Here is a 26,715-nt window from a genome sequence, read left to right on the forward strand (position 1 = left end):
ACACTATCTTATCTGGCTAGTTTTGCTTTCTTCAGGTCTGTGAGGGGATCAGCTATTGTACTGTAATTGGGAACAAACTTTCTATAGTAACCTGATGTCCCCAAGAATGCCCTCACCTGCTTTTTGGTAACAGGGGCAGGCACACCTGAATAGCTTCCACAGACTTGAGTTTGAGCCTCACTAAAGAGATCAGTCACCAGATTCCCCCTCAGACTCCTCATGCCATCCACTGCAAATACTCAGCACCAGGACTTTCCTATCATGGTAAGGCTTCATCAATTAATATGGTACAATTTGTGTCCCTGCCTCCCCTTCCTTACCACTTCAAAGGGTCCCTCCCAAGCTGTTTGCAGCTTATTGTGTCTGACAGAAATTAGCACCATAACCTGCTGTCCCACAGCATACTTTTGGCCTTTCATACCAGACCTTTTTCATCTGTTGGGCTCCTATCATTTTCTCCTGGGCCAAGCCCATGAACACTATAAGCCTTTTCCTGAGGTTTAGGACATATACCACAACAGACACCTTGTGAGATTCACACTCACCCTCCCACTCATCACAAATCAAATCTAATGGCTCCCTCACCCTATGACCATACAACAGCTCAATGGGTGAAAAACCTGTGGATTCCTGGGGGCAACTCTTTGTATGCAAACAGCAATGGAGCAAATATTTGTCATGCTCTCTTGTAAACTGGTCTGCAAATGGCTGCAGCATAGTCTTTAGTGTAGAGTTTAACCTCTCCACAAGACCTTTAGTCTAGGGTGGTAGGGTTGGTCTTTAGGTGCTTCACCCCACAGGTTCTTCCACAGACAAGACAGCAAGTCTGACATGAAATTGGCACCTCTGTCAGTCAGTATTTCTCTTGGGAAATCTACCTTGCCGAAAATCTCTGTGAAGATTGGGTGAAGATAGGCGAAGGCTGCCAGCCTAGCCAGATAGAATTTTATAGATAATTCTGTCATTTGTAAATATTAATGGAAAAATGCTGTTACATGTAGAACTGCAAAACAATGTAACAACAGTGCACTCTGCTGTAAGGAAGCTAATTCAAGCATTTTATGACTGTCTTTGATCTTTAAAGTTAGCTCCGGCCAGTCTAGATGAAGGAATTCTTGCTATTGTTTTAAGGCCAGAGTTAATAGCCAGAATTTTCATGCATAAATGTCCTTTATAGCTTTGCTTCCTGACCAAGGTGTGAGCTTACTAAAGAATGTAGCCCATTAGCCTGGGAACCCCAGGAAAGTGTGAAGAATGATGTAATGTGTACCAGGAATGTGATTTTAAAAACAGAGAGAATCAGAGAGCAGTAAGCATTTTTGTCTTGACCATCTAACTCAACAGCACTGTCTTGCTCTATATGTAAGTTATCTTAGACTTGTGTTTTCTCTTTAGAAATAGCTAGAAACTAGAAAGATTAGACTAAGTGTTTTTATGTGATGTCAGAACTGTACTACTAAATTATTTTAAGTATTTCTCTGTGATCTCTGAACTCTTGACTAGCACCGTGTAGTAAAAAGTATTGTCTTGTGTTTTTAATTATTTATTATTAAATATTTTTAAATCCTTCTAATTGTGGCTGTTTTGTGTAGAGATAATTTAAGCTCTAGAGTACATTGCATGTATATACTGATCCTGTACCAAGTCACTCTAATAAGCCTTGACTATTTATTTATACTACCAATCGGATAATAATATTGCACAGTAATAATTGGACAACCTTTTAAGGGCCTTTGAGTAGCTGATAAATATTAGCTGGGTGGTAGCAATGATTTCTACCGTATAGTCTGGGTAAAAGGGGCACAGCTGGAGAATCTGTGCCAGCCTTCCCCAGGAGTGTCTGTGTGGTTGTATAACTCTTATCACAAAGTGTGTGTGTGTCAGCTACTTGGCCAGGGACACAAAGCACTGGTTGGACAGAGAGGGTGCTGGAGTTTTTAGCTTGCCCACTAGGCTGAGATCTGGAGCCTGTAGCTGTGCCAGTGGGGAGTCTTATTGGGGATCTGGAGAGCAAGAGAGTGACCAGCCCCAGACTGACTGTGATCTCTGTGTGCTCTTAAGGGAACTTGCACTTTACTGTGTATTTATTATCCTTGAGTGAGTGAGATGCCCCTCACTGGTGTTAGTGGTGAGGATTGAGTCTCCTTGATTGCTGGGCCTGGGCAAGGGCGTCACATATTAATTGTTTGGCAGTGGTGGGATATCCACACCACATATTAATTGGTTGGCAAATACTAATTGGCTTGTAGTGGTGTGGGTAGAGTGAATTCCTGTAACTTGTGTACAGTGAGCTTTGATCGTGTTTTGTACTCTAAATCAGGCATGCAGTGAATACTCAGAGTTCAGATCACAATTGTTTTATTTCTTTTGTTAGCTTAGTTAGTCAGGGTGAGCAGGCAGCATGTCAGCAGAGGAGTATGTAAAGCTGACAAGGAGCCAGCTGGCGGAAATATGCCAGGCTAGGGGACTGGTGCATGGAAACCTGGCTAAGGCAGACCTGATTGCAGCCTTGGTTACAGCTGCATCAGAAAACAGCAACCAGGAGGACAGTCAGACTTCCAGTGGAGATATAATACCCTCGGAGAATGGACAGCTCAACCTTTCTGCAGAGGACTTAAAAATCCATCTGAAGCTAAAGAGACTTGAGTTGGAGGCCAGGTGTTTGGAGATAGAAGCCAAGGAATAGGAGTGGCAGAGAAGGCATGAGAGGGAAATGCTGACTCTTTGCCAGAGTCATGGAGGTAATGGGGAAGGGAGTAACTGGAACCCAGAAGCACAAAAGGTCAGTAAATTTCTTCCGAAATTTAAAGAGGAGGATCATTTTGATAGTTTCATTCATATGTTTGAGAGGGTATGCAAACAGTATAGTGTTGACCAAAAGCTCTGGGTATGGTTTCTGACCCCCTTACTCCATGGTAAAGCTGTCAAAAATGTCTGATGTTGCATGTTTTGGTTATACTGAGTTAAAAATCACTTGTTAGAATTGCTAAAACCTGAAATAGGAAAATGTTTTGTGAGCATAGACACAAGGCAGATGAAAGTATGTGTGAATATGTTGCTGAACTGAGCACTTATTTCCATAGTTGTATGAGTGGATGTCAGGTCACCACTTTTGAAGGGCTGGCAGACCTTTTGGTGAGCGAACAAGCCCTTAGCACTTTGCCTGAGGACATGAGGATCTGGTTAGCTGATAGACAATGTGCTACTTCAGATGAGCTGGGAAAGACGGGAGACCTATACCTGGGAAGCAGGGCAGCCCTGCACAGGAAAGGGACCCCTAGTACTGCTCATGGGTCTAAAGAAACCCATGGTGGGCAGCACAGACTGCCCCAACAGAATCTGCCAGTAGCAGGGAAAGCCACTGCTCCAGGTATATGTCCAGGAGCTAGGGTTAAATGCTTTGAATGCAACCAAAAGGGCTATGTGGCATACACGTGTCCACAGAGGCAAGGTGGGGAACAAAAGATGAGGGAGCCAGTAAGTGGGAAAGACAAAATGCCAATAGTAGGTTGTCTTCAGACAACAGGGGTACCAAACTACCATCCTGCAGATGTCCTGACAGGGAAGGATTTGGATGAGGCAGTGCCATATGCATATGCAGTTATACACAGTCAGGATAGGAGACAAGCATGTGAGTCTCATAGCCTGGTGAAGACCCAGACAGACTGCATACTTGCAGCCAGGACTGGTTGGGTGGTTACTTCAGGGAGGGAGCTACCCTGTAGCATTGAGATTGAAGGTGAGCCACAGCAGCTTGGGGGTACTGATGGTCCCTTGGACAGAGGCAAAGGTAGAGGTGAGTAGTAGTACCCTGGCTGACAGTGAGGAACCACTGTCTGAGGATGCCAGACTTCCTGTGGAAGGGGAGCTGGGAAGAGTTACAAGGAGAGAGTTGAGACAGGCTCAGCTCTCAGACCCTACATTGCAAGGCCTGAGGCAGGTAGCTAGGGAGACACCTGATTCTCAAGGAAAGGGGGAATCTGTATACTGGGACAACCCTTTGCAAGATGGGTTGCCAACTAGCTTACTGACAGAGCCCACACTGTGAAAGTAGCAGACTCCAAATCCGACTTCAGACCAGTGACAAGTGGAGTACCACAGGGTTCAGTCCTGGGTCCTCTCCCATTTGGTATCTACTTCTCTGAAGTACAGCTAACACAGAAGGTCTTTGGCTAACTAAGTTCGCAGATGACTGCAAACTAGGAGCCATAATTGAAATTCCTAACGATGTGGACATCCTACAAAAGGGCCTCACTGAGACAGATGCCCGGTGTCAAAGCCATGGCCTCAAGTTCAATGCCAAAAAGTGCATTATCATCCCCTTTGGTAAAAACTCTGTACCTATGAACTACTACATAGGCAGTAGTCTACTTAACACTGAAAATGTGATGAGGCCTTGTGACACAGGTGGACAGTAGTCTCTCCTTTGATAATCACATTGCCACAGTGGTCAGGAAATCCTTCTAGGTGGCACACCTCATCACAAAATGTTTCTCATCCAGAAAAAAGAGGTAATTTTTCCCATTTACTCATCACTCATTAGACCCATTATAGAGTACAATGCCCCTTTTTGTATGTACCTCACAAGACAGCTACAACAACTAGAAAGGCTGCAGAAATGCCTCACAAAGAGGATTACTGGCCTCAAACAGATGCCCTACGCAGACCATCTCAAAAAACTCCAGCTTTACTCCATCGCATATTGCCTACTCAGAGGCGATCTCTGCCTAACATACAAAGCTATGTCAAACCCAGAGCTGTTGGATATGCTCCACTTAAAGAAATCCCAATCCATCCAAGCTACATGCTCTAAGGACCTAAACCGTGTCAACACAATAAACAGAACATGCTGGAGGGATAGATTCCTGTCCTAGAGACTTCCCATACACTGGAACAGACTACCTATCTATGTCAAACAGTGCTACTCATTAGCACTCTTCAAGAAAAATCTTGATGAATGGATGGGAAATAGGAAATTCACCCCGGGGATCACTTCTGTGGCTCTGCTTGACAGGGGCACAGGAAAATAATTTTCTTGGGTGGCGACCAGGGTACCTTTTTGGCTAGGGTTATATAGGCCCTAGGACCAATAGCCTAGTACCTACTATGAAGCTATGAACCTAAAGGGGTACTATACAGAGAGTAGACCCCTGAGGGAGGGCTAGAAGGTGAGAGAGTACAGCAGTTGGTAGTGCCTAGAGCATACCATCTGACGCTTCTAGCCATAGTGCATGATATTCCCTTTGCAGGCCGTATGGGTATAAAATGTACAAACAGGCGTATTATACAGAACTTCTATTGGACTGAAATTTCCAGAGATGCAACAGGGTACTGCAGGACCTGTGAGCAGTGCCAAAAGGTAGGCAAGGCAGGAGGCAAGGTGAGAGCTCCTTTGATGCCTTTGCCTGTGATTGAGCAGCCATTTCAGAGAGTAGCTGTGGGTATTGTCTGTCCTCTGAGTACACCAAGTTCCACAGGGAAAAAGTATATCCTAGTGGTAGTGGATTATGCTACACAGTATCCTGAGGCAGTGGCTTTGTCCTCCACTGTGGCAGAGAAGGTGGCAAATGCTTTGTTAGAGATTTTCAGCAGGGTAGGCTTCCCAAAAGAAATACTGACTGACAGAGGTGCCAATTTCATGTCAGACCTGGCTTGTCTGTGGAAGTCCTGTGGGGTGAAGCACATGAAGACCACCCCCTACCATCCCCAGACTAATGGTCTTGTTGAGACATTAAACTCTACAATCAAGTCCATGCTAAGGGCATTTGCAGATCAGTTTAAGAGGGAGTGGGACAAATATTTGCCCCATCTGTTGTTTGCTTACAGAGAGGTTCCCCAGAAATCCACAGGTTTTTCACCCTTTGAGTAGCTGTATGGGCATAGGGTGAGGGGGCCTTTGGCTCAGGAGAACCTGGCAGAAGCCCAACAACAGAAAAAGGTGTGGTATGACAGGAATGCTCAAGTTATTCCTGTCAGACACGACAAGCTGCAAGCAACTTGGGAGAGACTCAACAAGGTGGCAAGAAAGGTAAGTGATGTTAATTACATGGTGGAACTGCTAGGCAGAAGTCAGGGTCACAAATTGTACCATGTTAACATGATGACACTTTAGCATGAAAGGGAGGCCCTTATGCTGAGCATTTGCAGTGGATTGCAGGAGGAGTCTGAGGGATATCTGGGGATTGATTTCCTCAGTGAGGCTCAGGCGGACTCCTCAGTGGAAGGGGTAGCAATGTCCCAGCAGCTGTTTCCTACCTAGGTTCGAGGAATCCGAGCAGTGTTGCAGGAATTTGGGGACATGTTCACTGGGAAACCAGGGTGCACCCACTTGGGGCAGCACCAGGTGGATACAGGACCCCAATGGCCTAATAAGCAGGCCTCTTATAGAGTGCCTGAGAAGGTCAAACAGACTGTGAGGTAGGAGGTGCAGGACATGTTGGAACTAGGGGTGATTCAAGAGTCCAACAGTCCCTGGGCCTCCCCAGTGGTGCTGGTGCCAAAGAAGGATGGCAGCACCAGGTTCTGTGTGAACTACAGGAAATTAAATGGTCACACAGAGTCAGACGCTTACCCCATGCCTAGGACAGATGAGGCCCTACAGCAGCTGGGTGCAGCTAAGTATCTTACAACCATTGATCTTAACAAGGGTTACTGGCAGGTGCCCTTGACTCCCAGTGCTAGAGAGAAGTCAGCCTTTGTGACTCCTTTTAGCTTGTATGAGTTCATGAAGATGCCCTTTGGGATGAAGAATGCCCCAGTGACTTTCCAGAAGCTGGTAGATCGTATCCTAGTAGGAGCAGGAGGGTTTGCCCTTGCTTACCTAGATGATATTGACAGAGGCGGCTGGTGGCTTCAAATCAAAGGGGGGCTGCAGGAAACAGTGGAATGGGTGGGGTCAATAGGGAGGGGTGTGGCCAACTAGAAAGGGGAGGAGCTATGCTAAAAACCACAAAAACTAACTAAATACACTGCCCTGGGTGCCAAACCATCATTATGAGAGTCCAATCAAGACAAAATGAAGTGTAGAAGAATAAAAATATTGCAATGCATTGGCTGCATGTCAGCTTACTTAATATCTAGATGGAAACAAAAAGGTTGTGAGGCATGAAAAAATAAATTACTTTTTTAAATACATTAATGGAATGCCAGTCAAAATCAAGTAAAAGAAAAACAAGCAGCACTCAACTCAAACCACTTCTTGCACTGCAGTTCTAATTATAATTTATATTCAGCCTTATTAAAGTACCAAGTAACATGCTGAAAGCAGAAATCTCTGATGCCCCCACTTGTAAAAATGTTTCTTATCCAAAAAAAGACCTGATGCCTGACAACTATCTACTTGTTTCATGGGGAAAACATGATCAAAGTAAAAAATGAAAAGCCAACAAGAAATAAGCTCAAGATACATTGCTTAAAAGGATTACAGTACAGGTTATGGACCACACGACTGGCATTCTGTTTAGTTTACGTGTAAAGCCTGCAGAGATGACTGGAAGTCTGCAAGTGTAATGAGCTTCTTAAAATAATGTAATCCTGTCCTTTATGACAAATACTGTCATATGCATTTCAATACCCAAGGCTTATACATTATCTAGTTAAGTATTCTCTACATGGCAACAACAGAAAGACTTTCAATGTTGGCAATTCTTTAACAGTATGCTTATTAAAACTTACTTGCATCTTAGGATCTCAGCCAAGCTTACCTGATGGTCATTAAAGTATTGCTACTTAAACACAGAGCAACAGGCACTTTGAGTAATAAGCGTAAATCAACAGTACAAAAAATATGACAGAAACCAGACCATTCTGCAAAAATCAAGGACAGATGAAAAGCCACTCTAGTACTTGTGTCTACCTTGGATGGGGGGGGGGGTACTCTGCACATTTACACTGCATAACTACTCCTTGCCTTGCTTCAACACATCCAGAGTCACTACATGGGGGAGTGGGGTGCAACAAGTATGTCACAATTTGAAATGTCTCTGGCTGACTGTGATGGCCCTGACACATTTGTCATACCTCTCAACCTCAGAGCAAGAAATCTGGACAAAGCCATACAAAGAAGTGGGACAAAGGCCCAAAAATAAGGACAAATTTTAAAATATTGCTCTTATAAACTTAAAAAGATAATAGAATAGGTCTTGCATTAGTATGAATTTTCTGAATGGTATGAAATCTGAAACTCAAATGTCTGTCATTATTTTCTAACTTCAGTCTTTAATGATTTGTCACTAATTTGCCAAAAAAAAAAAACACAATTTTATGAAAAATGGACCAAAAATGTGATGTAAAAATATAAAATAGCCACACAATACAGCTGGGAACCTATCAAAGAAGGGACACTTTGATATTAGTACTGCTAACTTGAGCAGCTGACAAAATAAAAGAACCTACATGCATTTCTGAAATAAAAGTAATCTATAACTCTGATTATTACAGTTATTTCTTAATTGTAAACCCTCCATGTTTTCTTCCAAAATTGCTATTTTGCGGAGGGATTATTAGGGGAAGAGCAACATTTTGAGCCAAAATCAGGGACAGTTGAGAGGTTTGGCTATGCCTAATTCTATAAAGCAATTTATTTGCATGTACCTCTCAGCCTGTTAATGCAATAAATCTGGACAAGGCCAAATATATTGGGGGAACATATAAACAGTACTAAAAATTGTTCTTGTATAAAGTGAAACAGTTGATAGAACAGGTCTTACTTTAACATGCATTATTCTGAAGGTTATAGGTTTATAGGTTTATAGGTTTATAGGTTAATTACTAGCTAAACTGCCCATTGTGAGCCATTAAGCCCTAAATTATCCCCTGAGAAGAGATGTCAAGTGTGTGTGTGTGTGTTTGTAAGGCAAATAGGCCCCCACCCACCCACCCAAGTCTGAAACTCAGTGTGTCATTATTTAGTGACTTAATTCCTAAATGATTTGCCAGAAAACCACAAATTTTATGAGGAACAAACCAAAAATAAGAAGCAAAAATCTATTCATTCTTTGAAAATCTGTACAGTGGGGAGGTATAGTTCAGCTGGGGCTGTCTTTAAGTTTGCCGTATTTCCCCCTCACAAAATCATGGTCGAATGGAGCCTCCCCCTGCAGCCATTCCAATGATCCATTACTTGGCTATTTCACTCCATTTACCATAAACACTAATGTGCATACTGATTTACTTCTATGATGATTTGGACTTCATTTGAAAGTTTTATTTTGCATTTTACAGCACAAACACTAACACATCTGCTAAACAAACTTAACATTAAAACCTCTCTGCCCTTGAAACTCACATTCATTGAAACAGCATTGAAACACACATTCAAAGAAAATACATTTTACCAGTGGCAAATAAAGATTAATTCTGGGCTGTTTTCAAATAATAGGCCCCTTGCATATGAAACATACATGTGCTCTTTGATGCATCTTCCTATTGTTTTGAACATTTTTCCAGTAAACAATGAAACAAAACGCATGCACCCATAATGACAAAACTGCCCAGTTCAGAACATTTCCATCATAAAAGTCTACTTAAACTTCTACAGTCCACCATTATCAGTAAATATGCACAATGCTACAGTCCACCATTATCAGTAAATATGCACAATTCTACAGTCCACCATTATCAGTAAATATGCACAATCTCTGAAGAAGTAAAAAAAGTTATCTAAATAATTCCACATTAAATAAATCTGTAACTAATGAAGAGGTTGCTGCTAGCAAACACCTTTATATTTCATTGTTTCATTAAAAAATAAAGTGTCTGATGCCCCTGAGGAATAAATTGCCTATATTACATTAAAAATGATAAGCTAGTAATATTGCAATAGGAAATGGATGGCAAACTGATAACAGCTCATAGTTAGTATCTTAACTTTTTCAGTACGGCAGCATTCACCCCTTGTGGGAGTAGAACCAAAAACCTTATGCATCGAAAGCAAGTACACAACCTGTTATGCTATTAAAAATGCAAGCTGACGTGGCATAAGCAGCACTAAACTTCTCTTCCCTTGCAGCTCTCAGCTCCTTGTAAAATGTACTCAATACTCAACTGCATCTCGACTTCGCAGCACAAGAAATCTGGAAAAAGCCAAATTTATTCAGTGGGGGTCAAAGGCCAAAACCAGGGACACATTAAACATTGCTTGTATAATCTTGGAAAGTTGCTAGAATAAAATGCTGTGTTACCACCATACATTTTACTGCCAAGGTCCCTGTGCAAAAGAGTCAGAGTAACATACCACTATGCCAAATCAGCTGCTTTGTGAAAGAAAAATGCTGTGTTACCACCATACATTTTACTACCAATGTCCCTGTGCAAAACAGTCAGAGCAACATACCACTACCCCAAATCAGCTGCTTTGTGAAAGAGAGGAAGACTGAAACTTAAATGGCTATCATTTAATGAATTCAGTTCTCACCATAGCTGTCAACCTCTTAGCACAAAACACCTGGACAAACCCAGTAATGAGGGAATACAGCCCTCAAACATATTCAGTGAATTCAGTTCTTGCCATAGCTGTCAACCTTAGCACAAAAAACCTGGACAAAGCCAATAATGGGGTAATTCAGTCCCAAAAATAAGGACAAATTTCAAATATTCATCTTATAAACTTAGAAAATTGCTAGAATAAAAGGTTGTGTTACTATGTATTTTCTGAAGAATATGAAGTCTGAAATTCAAATGCCTGTCAGTTTTACTTCTGACGGAACAAAAACAATTTTCAGCAGAGGCCCAGGGAGAAATACTGCAGACACATGTCTTTGTAAAATGGCAGGACACCAGAGCAAATCCATACAAACACAGGGATGAGATGCAGACTCCACACAGAAGGCACTCAGCCAAGAATCAAACCAGAAAAACCTATAGCTGTGAGGCAACAATGCTACTACTGCACCATCAAACATGTAAGGAATTAAACATTCAGAAACCTGAAGTCTGAAATTCAAATGCCTGTCAATTTTATTTAACATTTGTTAATCAGGATAATCTGACTTGGAACAAAAAAAGCAATTTTCAGCAGAGGCCTAGGAAGAAATAATGCAGACATGTCTTTGTAACATGGGAGGACACAAAAGCAAACCCACACAAGCACAGGGAGAAGATGCAGACCCCACACAAAAGGCACCCCAGCCAAGAATCAAACCTAATAACCTGCAGCTGTGAGGCAACAATGCTACCACTGCACCATCAAATATCAAGCATTGCAACATTTAGAAACCACAGATATTATGAGGAACAGATCAGATCAAATATGATGCAAAAATCTGCAATTTTTTTTACAAAGGGTGGTGGGTAGGGAATTCAGGTCCTTAACACCTGCATACAAGGTACAGGGTTCAAGCCTGAGTATCTCTACCCACCACCATTTGTTCTCTCTAGCCACCAGTATATAGTAACTGAGGCAGTTTACACCCCCCTTTGTTCTGCTGTATAAAAGCCCAAAGCAATATAAAGCCTTCACCTACCCGGTAATCCGAAGCAAGCCCACAATCCAGACACCTACCTGAAGCCTTTGTCCACGAAGCCCACACACTAACAGTCCCGCGAGAGCAGCTCAGTCCTCCTCATTGGTTCTGACTGCGGCTGAAGCAGTGCGGTTGTCACCGCACAGATTCCTGGTATCTCACAGCAATGATTGCTGGGTACCTTTTTCTCCATATCCGGACTGCTGATAAAGGCAGTCTGAGTTGTCCGTGCATGCGTAGAGGATCGGGACTTGTGAATTGTTTTTTTGTTTTTCAGATTTTTTTTTGTTTGTTTTCTAGGTGGGAGGGCTGCAGTCCGGCAGTCCGATAGGACGAGCCACACCTGGATATTGAAATCTACAGTCATTCCTGGCCAGAGCACCTTCAGCATGTCAAGGAGGTGCTGGGAAGACTACAGAGGGCGGGGTTGACCATTAAGCCGTGCAAATGTCAGGTGGGTGTGGCAGAGGTCTCCTACCTAGGACATAGAGTGGGGAGTGGTAAGATAATGCCAGAACCTGCCAAAGTGGAAGCCATTCAGGCATGGACGGCACCTGTTACTAAAAAGCAGGTAAGGGCATTTTTAGGGACAGCAGGTTACTACAGAAAGTTCGTCCCCAGTTATAGTACCATAGCATCTCCCCTCACAGATCTGACAAGGAAGAACAGGCCAGATAGGGTAGTGTGGACCCCAGCATGTGAGCAGGCATTCCAGAAGCTTAAAGAAGCTTTGAGAGGACCCCCTGTATTAGCCAGTCCTGATTACAGCAAATAATTTGTTGTGCAGGTGGATGCTTCAAACCATGGGGTGGAGGCTGTACTTAGCCAGGTTTCTTCAGAGGGGGAAGTGCACCCAGTGGTTTATCTCAGTTGTAGGCTCCAACCCAGGGAGGGATGCTATGCAGCTGTAGAAGAGGAATGCCTAGCTATAATGTGGGCACTGCAGAAACTTCAGCCTTATCTGTATGGAAGGAAATTCACTGTTATGACAGATCACAACCCCCTAACATGGTTAAACAGAGCTAGCCAGCAAAATGCCAAGTTGCTAAGGTGGAGCCTGGGGTTGCTAGCATATGATATGTCCGTGCAGCACCGCATTGGGATTAGCAATGCCAATGCAGATGGGCTGTCAAGACAGGGAACGGGGAAAGGTATACTAAAATAGACCTAAGTCCCTCAAGCAGCGTTTCTCAAGGGTCACTTGAAAAAACTAGCTTGAGTTCTCTGGGGGGAGGGGGTATATCAAGCTTGGGTGAAGATAGGTGAAGGCTGCCAGCCTAGCCAGATAGAATTTTATAGATAATTCTGTCATTTGTAAATATTAATGTAAGCCACAGGCTTGTTGTCTTAAATGGAAAAAATGCTGTTACATGCGGAACTACAAAAAAATGTAACAACAGAGCACTCTGCTGTAAGGAAGCTAAGTCAAGCATTTTATGACTGTCTTTAATCTTTAAGTTGGTTCCAGTCATGTTCCAGAAGACAAACTGCTGCTGTGAGAATTCCATCACATCTCTCAATAATATCAGTACTAAACGAAAAATTGTCCTGTATTACAACAATACAACTCCTGTAGCAAGCACGAAGCAAGTCCAAATGACAGGACAGCTGGATTCAAATACAGTTAGTTTCCTTTATTTACACAACAAAAACGAAGATGGAAGAACTAAGGTTTAGCGCTTTCATCTAGGTAGCTAGACTTCTTCAGAACATAAACCATAAGAACTCTCACAGTTATATACATAAAAAAGCCCGCCTTTTACATCAATTATTCAATTATAAATGTAAATGTCATTACTTTCAAAATTTTCAAAATTTAAAGGTAGAGGAGGTTTTTATATAATATTACAATTGTGTATCTCAAGTATTAAAAACACATAGCTAAAATATTAAAAGCTAAACAACTAAGAGACCTACAGTCATTGTAATACAGTTAAGATAGACTGCATCTGTTTGTCACCAATGGCTGAATTACTATTTCTATATTATAAATTTAAGAAATTCCTACATGAAACGTATGTCTCTAAGCATAATATTCCATGTATCATTTTTTTAAAAAAAATTTCAATATACATATGTTGTCTTATGTATATATATCAAACAGTATGTGTTAAAAAATACAGAAAAAGCAGAGAACCAATACTACTAGATGTTCTGTCAACCCATTCCTTATGTTATCTAAGCTATCGGTCTAAGACTAATGTACTATCCTACTAACATGTATTCTATTGGAAATAAGAAAACCTTCAATAATTACACATGTATAGAAAATTATAATGTTAAAGATTATTGATGTAAAAGGCGGGCTTTTTTATGTATATAACTGTGAGAGTTCTTATGGTTTATGTTCTGAAGAAGTCTAGCTACCTAGATGAAAGCGCTAAACCTTAGTTCTTCCATCTTCGTTTTTGTTGTGTAAATAAAGGAAACTAACTGTATTTGAATCCAGCTGTCCTGTCATTTGGACTTGCTTCGTGCTTGCTACAGGAGTTGTAATATCAGTACTAGTTATAGAATGACATCGCATCTGGTCACCTGACTCTGGTACAATACACACCCAGAGCTTTGCTAAGATCTTTTGGTGCATCTGAAAGCTATAAAACAGTTTCAAAAACTTCCGTCCTTCCAGGGTAGCAATCAGTTCACCCCTAAGGACAATACAGTAGGATTCCTGGACCTGGTTTTCCCAGAGATTTTTGTCTCTGGCTGCAATTGGACCTGTTAGATAAAATCTTTATGGACTAAACCAACCTATTTAATTTATAACCCATTTTTCAAAAACTAGCTGGACTGAGATTAGCCTCTTCCTTTCTAGAATTCTCTGTTAAAGCATATACATTTAATCAGTTATATTAACACTGTGTGACATACATGTATATTTCTTTTTTGCCTAGAAAGACCCACTACTGATGCATTTTTAACACAAGTAACTTTTTTCAAATACATTTTAACACAAGCATCTGTACAAGTTAGTGTGATAGTCAAATAACATAAAATTCTTTACAAAAACTCCAACTAATTATGCTGGCATGTGTTACACATGCACTGTCCTACTCTCCATGGCACAGATGGCACTACCTCATATAATCGCAGAATATACAAGTATGCACCACTTAATGTCAGGGATAGGTTTTATCCCATAGTACATTAACTGGCATGGACTCTATTCTTTGTATTGTGCTTCAATTAATGTCTGTCTGCATAATGGCTGATCACATTTATATCTTACTAGTACAGTATAGATGTAAATGCTTTTGAAATTATGCAGAAGGACATTGAGTGGCACACAACTATGCAAATATATATATATATATATATATATATATATATATATATATATTTACACACACGTACATATAACTAAATATCTATCTATATATGTATGATATCTATCTATCTATATATATATATATATATATATATATATATATATATATATATATATATATATATATATATTCTTTTGGCAGCAGTCAAAAATGCTATTGCCAAATGGCAAAATATCCATTCCCTGAACTAACATTACACCAAACATGGATTAGAAAACAAAATAAAAAGTTTTATTTTGCACACTCCATGTGGGGGGCTGATTCCCTCACATGCGTGCTATGCAAGTATGCTAATGCCAGCGTTGCACAACAGCGGTGAAAAGGGAAAATTCCCTACAAGCCACTATCGAGTGGTCTTTCACTAAGTTGAAATTCAGTGATTCAAGAATTGGAAAGAACAGTTAGCTGATTCACAGTTCAACTGAAAAGCCAACAGTCGATAAATAGAACAGATAATATCTATCTTTCTATCTCTCTCTCTCTCTCTCTCTTTATATATATATATATATGCACACATAGATACACACATGTATGTTTATGCATATATCTACGTATCTATCTGTCGACAAATAGAATAGTTTTATATATATATATATATATATATATATATATATATATATATATATATATATTTGGGTCTACCTGATAACACCGACATGCCAAAACACAGACAACAAAATAACCGACACGAAAAAAACGAGAAAAAATGAAAGCTCAAAAACACGAAACTTCACATGCCCAACAAACCAAAATCCCGACAATCAACAAAACAAATACCTTTCCTGAAAAACACACACACAACACAAGCAAACCAAAAGCCTTACAAACCTACACTAAACCTTACATACACAACTATCTATGCACTAACCTTAACCCTAACCCTAAGGTCCGTCACTATCACACACTTACCTTACCCGCACCCTAACCCTAACTCACTTAACCTGCCCCTAAACCTAAAGTCTGTCACTATTGCACACTTACCTGACCCACACCCTACCCTAACGTCCGTCACTATTACACACTTACCTTACCCACACCCTGACCCTAACATCCGTCCCTATCACACACTTACCTTAACATGCCAGTGTTCTCAGCATTGGGATTCTCAACTGTCGGTTTTCTCCGTTGTCGATCGGCGTTGTGCACTGTCGGCATTTTCAGTTAGACCCATATATATATATATATATATATATATATATATATAAATATACACACACACACACACACACACACACACACACACACACACACACACACACACACACACACACACACACACACACACATATATATATGTTTACATCCATACATACACATGTGTGCATATGTGTATGTATATATCAAGAGAGAGAAAGAGATCTGTCTGTCTTTACACACACACACACACACACACATATATATATATATATATATATGTATATATATATATATATATATATATATATATATATATATATGTATATATATATATATATATATATATATAGTTTATTTGTTTAATTAGATTGCACCACACATCTCAGAATACAGTTTTCAGTGCAGTTTTAAAGGCTTGTTTTTAAGGGTATACCTCAGCTTGTGTGGGTGTTTTTTCCTGACATTCCTGACACTCTCAAAATATCAAGTGTCTCGGAACTTATTTCTCATTTTTGGAACACCGATTAATCATCTCATCCAGAGACATGAGTTCACAATGACGTATCTGCCGTATGATGGTATCTTGTCAGAGCTGCACAGCTTGGTCATGGACAAGTCTGGAAATGTGTTATTTCTGTATATGAGCAACTGCTGACTAATCTCCTACCAGTATAGACTAACACAGAGGTAATCAGTGATGTTGTGAATATGGCTTCAAACCATATATTTTGTTAAATACCTCTTACACAAGAGAGATGGTAAACAGATTGGTTTGTAACAAACCATAAGAGTGAAGATAAAAGGCATGGGCTAGTGTAGTCAGTGTGTGATATGAAAGGAATAATCTAACCTGAAAAATATTGGAAGTTGCAAAAGAAAACAGTATAGGACATGCTACAGCCTCTTGCAGCTTTGCTAGACTTTGATCCCAAAATTACAACTGTACACCAAAACCCATGCATTAGAAAAGGAGCTTAGGTCATCATGTGCTTAAGTTAACTATGCATTCAGTATCAGGTTTCAATATATGGCTATTTGATACTCCAGAACTTTCATACAAACTTTTGAATGAGAGGTCTAATGTCGGAGTGAGTTACCTTTCAAGAACTCTTAAAATAAACCCCTCTTGCCAGGAAATAATGGATCTTTGTAATCAGTTAGCTGTCCAACTAAGGTTTCAGTAACATATTCCATCAACTAGATTAGGAGATTGTTTCCTAAGGCCAACTTTTTAAGTAGATAGCTTTGGAATCACTGCATTGATAACAGAAAAAATAGAAACTGCACTCTTAACATTTCATTCATAAAATAGGGAAAAGTCTGTTTACAACAATGATTTTTAGTAGCAAGAGGTTCTACTTAAGTTTTAAAGGAGCCATATATTTAGCACATAGACTAAAATATCATTTCAAAACATTTTTTTTATGGGAAAGGAATTTCAGTGTTCTACAGTCTCAGTTTTTGTACATCAGATTACATTTAAACAAAGTGTGAAATGAAACTCTTATGTAATACTAGAAACATCAAACTCATGTTTATTATACTATGCTGCTGGACCCCCAACACGAACACCAGTAAGCAATATGGCTAGTAAGATACCAGCTATTTTACTGGAAGATTTAAATTGCCTAAGCATAGAATGTGAAACTTAATCTGCAAATACTCATTATGCATCAGTATTTACTGATCCATTATTTCTAACAACTTTGAGTAGCCTTTTCACCTTCCTACAGAAGTTTTGAATTTGTGGGCCTTATTATTTGTAATACTAGTAATACAGTAAGGGAAAAAAATGTTACTGAACCTCTAGGTTACAATAAGCAGTTGCCCATATCTTTCTAAATTCAGCCTGTCACAGCAGTAAAGGCCCAAATTGCTTGTAAGTTAAAGAGAATTGCCTACCCCCTGCCAATCACAATTTAACTCTGATCCTTCAAACACTTACTGGGATCTTATTTTGTTTTTATCAAGTACCAAAAGTTACTTGCAGATTTTAAAGGCGTTATTAAACTAAAATGTTAAGGTTAAAATAAATACTTAATATCATCATAGTTTCACCTTCTGGTGCAATGATACTTTAAAGGTCTTGCTAAGTATAAAAGGTCCCATGCAAAATATATAGACATTTTTCCATCAAACTGAAACAAACCAAGACAAGCTTAGCAGAGATGGGACACTGTAAATACATTTTTTTGTATTAGTCTAGGACCTAACTTGAACAGCAACATTCAGATACAAGACAAAACCAATAAATGTTTTTACAAAAGTGTTAGTTTAAAACAACTTCTGTAGTGGACCCTTTCAAACTGTTTAACAGCTGAACCAGAGGCTTAAAATTCTGAGTGCTCACTTTATACAACATTAGACTGACACTCATAAGTCATGTTGCTGTTCTCCTAACTTATTGGTCTTTCTTGGCCCAGTAAAAGTTACTTGTGATACCAAATGTAGTATGGGCCCAGGTTTGATACCTGGCAAACTAGTCGATATTTTGAAAGATTCACTACTGCTTCTTCTGCATGGATTATTTAATTTGTTACTTTAGGAAGGTGTAGGCCCTAAAGACAGAGTCTTCAAAATGATCCTTTTGACTTAGCACAGATTTGCAGTCCAGTGAGTCTTACATCTATGATAGGTACAAGCTTTGAAAACAAAACTACTTATACTATCATCCGGAACACAGAAATGCATTAACTTCTGTATCTTATTAAACCTGTTTTTTATTAAACTGCTAGTCATGCTGTAGACAGATATATTTCAGTTATTGTTGTATATTTAGACCTGTCTAGAGCTTTTGATTGTGTTCCTCATGATGGAATTACTGACAAATGTTATTTAAATCTGTACCTGGTTAGATGAATTTAAAAGTGGTTATTTGGAAGGAAGTAAACAACAAACTGTTTGGCCATTCCTTTGAATGGGCAGAAATTGTCCAAGGGTGTAGTATGCAGGGTACCAGTGGATTCCATCACTACTGATGAAAAGAAAACCCAGTGGAACATACACTTCAGTTTATGGTGTTATACATTCAACAAGAGAGTATGAGCGGAGGGGACATTGTACATAGTACTGAATTAGCTGAGTTAAGATGGATAGCTGAACTGCAAGTGAACCACACACCTGGTTTAAATGGTTGTATGCCCTTAAAACCTTTATTGAAGAGGCATAGGTTCTGCTATTGATTCTGATTGGTTGTCATTTGTTTAAATATGACTAATTTTAACTGTTTTTTAGATCCGGTGAAGAGCTTAATGCTCGAAAGCACTTATCTGTGTTCTAAATAAAGCTGTAACTGGTTGTGGTAGCTCCAGTGGGTTTTTTTTCATCATTTATGGTATGTTTTACCACTGTGGACTTTTACTTCTTCCTTGGCTGCTATGGATTTTTATTGATTTCGTCATTACAGTCACTGTATGACTAACTTTTACAAGTTCTAATATAAATACTTAAGTAGTGGGAGATGAATATTTTTTGGTGTTTGTTACACAGATGATAAAGGCGTGTGCTGCCTTTTTGCTCTTCGACACTTTGTGGTAGAAAATCCTTGGTAAGATGATGATAGGAGCTGAGCTGCTATTCTTGGTTGATAATAATTTTCTGCAATTTCATTTTGTGTTTGTGGATTTACTGAAGTAAAAAAAAAATCAGGGCGAAAGATTTAAATGTGTTGTTCAAAAACTTGCATGTTATGTTATTTTCCAATGTAGAACTGAAATAGAAATTTTAGCATATTGTAGTGTTGCCTAGGTATGGGACCCCCCCCCCCAAAGAGATGGAATCTCAATGCATTCTTTTCCCCCTTTATAAAGAAAAGCTATAAAGCTGGAATTGCACTTCTAAAATTATGTTCTTTCTAAAATAACCTCTCAGTTCAGCCTGAGACTGTTTGCAAAATGAATACATCACACAATCTATTATTTATTTGTATTTATTTACCAGGAATTTCTATCTGTGTCATGAACAAACACCTTTTCAGTGGAGGCCTTGAGAGAAAAGCTCCACCATTAGTTCAATTACAATAGATATCATTATACAAGATCTAAAACCCTTTACAGCATATAAAGAAAAACATTTCACAACAGCAGCATAACATTTTCTACTACACAAAGTGTAATCTTTTAAGCTTAGTATACTTTTAACAGAAATATAGAACAGCCATTGAAATCATTGGAAGCACAAAGCAAGTCCATCAAATACAACAGTAGTAACAAGGAAAAAAACAAAGAGAAGTGAGCAGTACTTCACTGATGTGTATAGAAAATAATGCTATATGAGTAATCAAGTGGCATTATAGAGTCTATAATATCGACATTATATACTCATATCATGTATCAAGGTACGTTTTTGATACAGCCATTAATTCTGATTAAGAGAGAAAAATGTAGAAGAGAAAGAAACCTTGAGAGCATGTGTTGTATAATAAATAATGAACAAAGGTTGTATGACAGCGTTTTTGTCATTATTTGTTTCAGATTGCTGTTTGTATTTTGTTACATTTTGAAGTTTCCTGCTCTAACTGCTACTATATGTATATTTGAAGACACTTAAACAGACACCATAGAATAGCATGAAATCCTTTTATTATCAAGCATAGATAGATGCCTGAGCACAGAGTGAGCATCACCTGTCCTGCAACATACATGCATACTCACTTTACAGAGTGTGACACAGGTACACTTTTATGTAGCAATATACAATGCACAAACCTTTTTAGCTTAGACTCATTCAATAGTAAACTGGCATAAAATAGTTTTCCCATGTCCTTAGGAGAAAAAAATCATAGATGATGTAAGCTTCTGTAATACTACAACACAAATCTAATTTTCAAAAAAAAGTTCCCAATCAATGCCAAGGACTGTGCTAGTCAGTATGTTAGACATACAGTAGTTTTCTCCAGTGTCTTCATTTGTTGCATTGATCATGGGCATATGAGACTTAAGGTTTTACACAACTATCTCTTGTACAATGCCAAAGAGCAGCACAGGACTGAAAACCAATTGGCAGATTAGCAGAGTCAGTGGCAATGTTAATTTCTGTTGCCGGTTCTGATCTTAACTTATCAGAATGTCTTGTGTGAAAATTCTTGAATTAGTCTCTTGCAATGAAACTGAACTTGTTATGTCCATTTAATCAATCGAGTTGATTTTGAAATTCCTAAAGTGGTATTTTTTTCATACTAAGGTCTTCCCATTGCCTGTTTGTCATGCTGGGCATTTTGCAAGGGCTGTTCCTTTTCAACAGTCCTACTAAGTTTTAGTTTCATGTTCGTTCTTTTTCCTAATGTGTCTCATTAGGAGCACTTTTGCATGCATCTGGCTAGTAGTACATTTCAGAGTTGACCTGTATTGAAACAGAAAATGTGAAGTTGTATCTTAAACATATAACATAGCATCTTATTATTTTTTTATGCCTGTCTTGAACCTTTTCAAATATTTTAGAATTTCTTAACAAATCTTTCAGCTAAGCCATATGTTGTAGAGTATCTTGGTGCACAAATGGAATGTATTATTCCATCTTGTGTAACAAAACATCATCGTTCTATTGAAGTAAACTGGGTTTATTTGGCTTTGACAGTATATTCAGATAAACCATAAGTGGCTGGAAAGTCTTTTTCAGGTAATTAAACTTTACTTAGGATATTATCTTGAGCATGTAAACAATATCTATTCATTTCAGATTTGCATCCAACTTTATCTTGCATATATTATTTATAAAGGAAATGCAAAAATGAGTACATATCTAATGGGTTTACTGATGCTTGTCTTTTAGTCTTGTGTTTCTTTAGACAGGATAAATCTTTTCCACATAATGTAAAGTCTCTTAAAGATTACAAGCAAAGGTTTTGAGGTTCATATTAAACATATCTGTACAGGATTCCACATTGCCACAGCATGAGGCATGTACTTACCTTTTGTGCCTTTAGAAAATATTTTTTTATAGCATCCTTCTAAAAATTAACTATGATAAGTTCTGCCTAATACAGAAGACTACTAGGAATTTCTGCCAATTTATTTATTTTACTTATTTATTTTACATTTGTTGACCAGGCTAGTCTAACTGGATATATGTCCATTTTCAGTAGAGGCCTGGAGAGATAAGCTCCAAGACATGATCCAATACAAAATATAAGTACAAACAATAAACAAACATCAGATATTATAATAAAAAATAGCAATTATCATAGTAAAAAAATTAATCAACAATGGTAATGTGCAGTACAACCTAGAGGTTTTAACAGGATGTACATTGAGGTTAAGAGTCAAAAACAGTACAAATTGAGTGTATGGAGACATAGTACAGGTTATGTCAGAAATAGAAAAAGGAAGTTGGATGTGTAGTGATGATAGAATGGAATTACTTAACAAAAGGTATATAAAGAGAATAAAAATAATAACTTGAAACTAAAGGCACAAACAAACTGAAAATAACAAATAAATAGACTAGAGGCTTCCACAGACTGACTACGAAGGTTTAATAGGATAAATCCACAAGGTCAAACACGAAAATAAAATCAGGTACTTTAAGCGCTTTTCGTTTGTTCAAAGGAACAAACTTCTTCAGAAGTGAGTTACTACAACAGCTGCAAGCAATTTGAACTCAAAAAGTGTGGGAAAATTGTAATTGATTATACCTTTTAAACGAACAGTACATAAAAAACTCTATTTAAATTTAAAATCTAATATGTAAAACATTACTTATGTTAAAAATGTTGTATAACACTAAAATATCAACAATGGTTTAAAACCCACATAATAATACATAAAATATTGGATTTCTTCTGTATTATCTAAGAAGACTTTTCAGCTTAAGTAAGCTAGAAATTGAACATGCTTCATTGAGACCAGGGCGATAGAATGAGTTTAATCTAATCTGCCACAGTAGTTCCATTTCTTCTAGTTTGAAGGAAGCAGGACCCCCCCCGGTTGTCAGGAATAAAGTTACTAATGACAGTAAACTTAAATTTGTGGGATGGGTTAATGTGGACATGTTTTGCTAGGGCATTCTCTAACTTATTGTGTGAGATAGCATATTGATGTTCATATATCCTATCTCTAAGCCTACTTTCTGTTTTGCCCACGTAAAATGCAAAACAGTCAATACATTTAGCCAAGTACACTAGAAATTTACTGTTACAGTTAAATCTAGACTTCAGTCTGTAAGTATTACCACTGATTGTGAAATGGTTATTACAATCGATGTATTTACAGAAATTACAGTTTTCACATTTAAACATTCCTGGTAGTCTGGATGTTACTGGAACATGTCTCTCCAGTACATTCTTTAAATTCCTTCCTTTTTTAAAACCACATGTGGCCTATACCCCAAACAGTCAAGGACAGTTTGGTTAGTTCTAAAAAAACCCCAGTTCTTATTGATCAATTTTACTATAGTACTACTTTGACTGTTAAATGTAGTCACAAAACTAAATTTAAAGTCCTTTTCTTGGTCAGTCACATCCTCTGTATTAGAGGTAATTTGCCTGTCCACTCCAAGATTGTTACTCAATGATACGTGAGCAGCACATAAAATAGGTTTGAACCAATCAATACTTCTTTTGTAAGTGGCTTCCTCTATTAGTGTGTCTACAAGTGACTCTGGATATCCACGATGCTGGAACATCTGTTTCAAAAACTGACATTCGCTATGGAAATCTGAGTCCAAGCTAGAAATACGTGATGCTCTCACTAGTTGCCCTTTGACCACAGATCTTTTTTGGTGGAAAGGGTGGCAGCTAGTGAAATGGAGAAATGTATTAGAGTAACTAGCTTTTCTGTAAATTTGCGCTGTGAAAGAGCAATCTGATCTGTTCTTATTTAACTGAATATCTAAATATGAAATAGATTCAGTCTGAAATGTATATGTGAATTGTAAAAAACCTGTTGACACATTGAAGCTCTCAACCAATTCAGATGCACTTTCTGCATCACCTTTAAACAGGATGAAAATGTCGTCCAAAAAGCGGGTATAATAAGCAATCGGAGCAGGTGTTAAACTAGCTGAAATCACCTGGTTGAACTCCCATTGAGCCATAACCAAGTTTGCAACACTCGCTCCGCAAGATGATCCCATTGCTAAACCCACTTTCTGGAGAAAAAAGGTGTCATCAAAGATAAAGAAGTTATTAAGATTAGGTCCAACAGTTCCATGACCAAGGAAATGTCACTTCTTGGTGCATTGCGTCTCATAATGACTTGGGCCACCCACTCAGTACTGATGTCGTGAGGAATGCATGTATACAGGTCCTTAACGTCGATAGTCAGAAAGTTATACTCACTATCGAACACGATTTCATTAATTTTCGATAAAAAGGACCACGAATCTTTGCAAATCTGTGGCTCCAAAAGAACATATTTCTTCAACATGGAGTCAACCAGTTTTGCACATGCATAGTTGGGTGACCCATGCCCATCAATGAGTGGTCTCATTGGGGGATTTTCCACATTCTTGTGGATTTTAGGGATCCCAAAAAGTGTTGGATATTTGGGAAATAAACAACTGATGTAGTTAAAAATTTCTTGATCAATTCGCCCTTCAATAAATAGTTCATACAAGCAAGATTTTATCAGACTGTATGCCTTATTTACTTCTGTTCTTGAACTTACTAAATATGTATTGGTGTCTAGTAGGGATGACATACGGGCCACATAGTCAGCTTTATCAAAAATCACCAATCCCCCACCTTTATCCGGTTTACAGACCCTGATGTTTTGTGATTGAATGTATTTAATGGAATCTTCCTCGTCCATGTGTTCTTGATTCCTGCTAGGTTTTTTGTTCTTAAACAAATTCCAAAGATCTAGCTCATTGGCCTGTTCAAATACTTTCACCAACGGATGAAGGGGGGGATTAAAAGTACTGGGGATATGAAAATATTGTGGACCCTGTTGTCAGGGCATTCATAAAGAATAAACCCAAATTCAATTTCCTAGTAAACAATTTCAACTCTAAGATGGATTTAGCAATGTCCATATTATGCCAAGGAACATACGTCTGTCCTTTTGCTAAAACATTGACAATGTTAGAGGAAATGAAACTATCAGAAAAATTATACACTCTAAAGTCATTGTCTTTGTTGAAAATAATAGCAGGATAGGAAGGCTTTGATTCGTTAAGTAGTTCTCCACTTTGACCGATAGCTGAAATTGTGTCAATGAAAAGGGAGGAATCTAAGGTCAATGCTGAGGTCAACTCTTGATGTCGAGTTGACAGTGGTGACCCATCACTATCGCCAGACCCCAGTGTGTCGTTCATGACCTGGTCATCAATCACCTTGTTGGTCTCATTCCTCTCTGTTGTTGCTTCGGTCTGGCCCCTAAGGTGTTGAACCTCTGAAAATCCTGCTGATGACTATCGTGATTGTTATTGTTGTTATTGGAACGATTATATTGTTAATTATAATACTGAGGCTTGTTGTTGTGGTAATAATTCACCCGTGTGGCATTTTTCAATCTTTCACTTCTACGTACTCCATCTATATCTGGTAAACCAGAATTAGTTGAGTTGACAGGAGTATAGTTGTCATACGTGTCTACTAGTTGTCCTGACTGGACAACCTGGTTGTTCACTGAATCTAAAGGTGTAGGTGCAACATAGTCACCTGGCCATTGTAAATCATTCGCAGTCAACTCACTAAAGGAGTAACCTAATTGCCACATCTGTGCTGCTGGTGGGGGTGGGTAAGCAGCCCCTTGCTTGTATGAATTACAGTCACGTTGCAATTTCTTTGTTTTATTTGCACTCAGCTTAACCAAATGTTGGTTAATACTGGTAAAAGTCCTACTGTATTCATACTTGTAGCGATCAAATTGTCTATCATGCAGGACTTTAGCATCCACCTCATTAATAAATTTAGCTATATTCTCAGCCATTAGTGAATAATGTTTGAGCATAAGCTCAAGGAGTTCAAATCCTTGCTTATCAAAAAGCTGAATTAAATCCAAATGAAATGTTGAATTTTTTATGAGCCCTGTTGGATACTGGACTCTCGTAGCCTTAGGTATCACTTTATTTTCAAACACTCTTTAAAATATTCAATTTCAAGCTGTGTTTTTTTGTATTTTAATAGCAAATTGTCAAGTAATTTTAGATTTTCTACAATATTATTAGTAGTGTCATTATTACCTTCTGTTTCATCCAAAGGTGATGTTAGTGTCACTTGTTCCGACCCAAAAGTAATTTTACGACCCATCCAAGTAGCCAATGTGCATGATTTGCCTTCGATGTCCTGGCAAAGTCTTTGATTATTAGGGACATTTAAAACTGGTAACTCTCCGTTTTCAGTAACCGTTGTACTATCCGTTTGTGACTGCATCTGAGCCTGGGAACGAAACAATAAACCCGTCCGGTCGTTCACGTTCAATGAAGAGCTTGAGGTTACAGGGCTCGGTGCTGGTCTCTGTGCAGGAGGTGGTGTACTCGTCCGATAATTGGCTGGACCCAGGCGTCCTTGTCTGACAGGAGAAGAGCTAGTAAGCTCTGAAACCGAGCGCATAAGATTGCTTTCTTCTTGATTAGAGGATACGGTTGAGCGTGTCTGTACGGCTGCAGCTGTTGTATATTTTGTACTAGAATCCAAATGGTTAGCTAAAAGAGAATGATTTTTATCCAAGCAATCTAACCGTTTGAAAATGACATCCAGTTTGTTTAGCAGCATCGGTAAACAGTCAATGGTAGTGTCTTTTTGACTGCTGTGAGTCATGTCAGGCAAAGTGTTCTTATCGTTGAGAGAAGCATTTGGTAATCCACTAGGTACTGCTTCATTCAATGTTGTCAGTTTTTTGGAAGCC

Source organism: Protopterus annectens, chromosome 6.part0 (genome assembly GCF_019279795.1).
Source record: "Protopterus annectens isolate FY-2018-M chromosome 6.part0, PAN1.0, whole genome shotgun sequence".
Taxonomy (NCBI): domain Eukaryota; kingdom Metazoa; phylum Chordata; order Ceratodontiformes; family Protopteridae; genus Protopterus; species Protopterus annectens.